Source organism: Gossypium raimondii, chromosome 3 (genome assembly GCF_025698545.1).
Source record: "Gossypium raimondii isolate GPD5lz chromosome 3, ASM2569854v1, whole genome shotgun sequence".
In the NCBI taxonomy this organism is placed as follows: domain Eukaryota; kingdom Viridiplantae; phylum Streptophyta; class Magnoliopsida; order Malvales; family Malvaceae; genus Gossypium; species Gossypium raimondii.
This window is the reverse complement of record NC_068567.1, coordinates 10381145-10383124: the sequence shown is the minus strand read 5'-3', so window position 1 is coordinate 10383124 and position 1980 is coordinate 10381145.

Here is a 1980-nt window from a genome sequence, read left to right as displayed (position 1 = left end):
TTGTCTTCCTGTATTGGCAGCTAAATAGATCGAAGACCCTAGCCTTATCTCCCTTAGCAATAATATAGTAGGTTGAAAATAACGGATCTTGTCTTCCTGTACTGGCAGTGAAATAGATCGAATATATCAGCCTTATCTCTTTGAGCAGTAGTGGAGTAGGTTGAAAATTACAGATCCTATCTCCCTAAGTAGTAGTGGAGCAGATCGAAGACCCCAACATTGTCTCTCTGAGCAGCAGTGAAGTAGATTGAAAAATTACAGATCTTATCTCCCTAAGCAGTAGTGGAGCAGATCAAAAACCCCAGCCTTGTTTTCCTAAATAGTAGTGGAGTAGGTTGAAAATTACAGATCTTATCTCCCTAAGCAGTAGTAGAGCAGATCGAAGATCTCAGCCTTGTCTCCCTGAGTAGCAGTGGAGTAGGTTGAAAATTACAGATCTTATCTCCCTAAGCAGTAATGGAGTAGATTGAAGACCCCAGCCTTGTCTCCCTGAGCAGTAGTGGAGTAGGTTGAAAATTATAGATCTTATCTCCCTAAGTAGTAGTGGAGCAAATCGAAGACCCCAGCCTTGTCTCCCTGAGCAGTAGTGGAGTAGGTTGAAAATTACAGATCTTATCTCCCTAAGCAGTAGTGGAGCAGATCGAAGACTCCAGCCTTGTCTCCCTGAGTAGCAGTGGAGTAGGTTAAAAATTGCAGATCTTATCTCCCTAAGCAGCAGTGGAGCAGTCTCCCTGAGCAGCAGTGGAGTAGGTTAAAAATAGCAGATCTTGTCTTCCTATATTGACAGCTAAATAGATCAAAGACCCCAGCCTTATCTCCCTGAGCAACAATAGAGTAGGTTGAAAATAACGGATCTTGTCTTCCTATACTGGCAGCGAAGTAGATCGAATATACCAGCCTTATCTCTTTGAGCAGCAGTGGAGTAGGTTGAAAATTACAGATCTTATCTCCCTAAACAGTAGTGGAGCAGATCGAAGACCCCAGCCTTGTCTCTCTGAGCAGTAGTGGAGTAGGTTAAAAAATTACAGATCTTATTTCCCTAAGCAGTAGTGGAGCAAATCGAAAACCCCAGCCTTGTTTTCCTGAACAGTAGTGGAGTAGGTTGAAAATTACAGATCTTATCTCCCTAAGCAGTAGTGGAGTAGATCGAAGACCCCAACCTTGTCTCCCTGAGCAGTAGTGGAGTAGGTTAAAAATTACAGATCTGATCTCCCTAAGCAGTAGTGGAGCAAATCAAAGACCCCAGCCTTATCTCCCTGAGCAGCAGTGAAGTAGGTTGAGAATAGCAGATCTTGTCTTCCTGTATTCGCAGCTAAATAGATCGAAGACCCCAGCCTTATCTCCCTGAGCAACAATAGAGTAGGTTGAAAATAACGGACCTTGTCTTCCTGTACTGGCAGCAAAGTAGATCGAATATACCAGCCTTATCTCTTTGAGCAGCAGTGGAGTAGGTTGAAAATTACAGATCTTATCTCCCTAAGCAGTAGTGGAGCAGATCGAAGACCCCAGCCTTGTCACTCTGAGCAGCAGTAGAGTAGGTTAAAAAATTACAGATCTTATCTCCCTAAGCAGTAGTGGAGCAAATCGAAAACCCCAGCCTTGTTTTCCTGAACAGTAGTGGAGTAAGTTAAAAATTACAGATCTTATCTCCCTAAGCAGTAGTGGAGCAGATCAAAGACCTCAGCCTTGTCTCCCTGAGTAGCAGTGGAGTAGGTTAAAAATTACAGATCTTATCTTTCTAAGCAGTAGTGGAGTAGATCGAAGACCCCAGCCTTGTCTCCCTGAGCAGCAGTGGAGTAGGTTAAAAATTATAGATCTTATCTCCCTAAGCAGTAGTGGAGCAGTCTCCCTGAGCAGCAGTGGAGTAGGTTGAAAATAGCAGATCTTGTCTTCCTGTATTGGCAGCTAAATAGATCGAAGACCAGCCTTATCTCCCTGAGCAACAATAGAGTATGTTGAAAATAACATATCTTGTCTTCC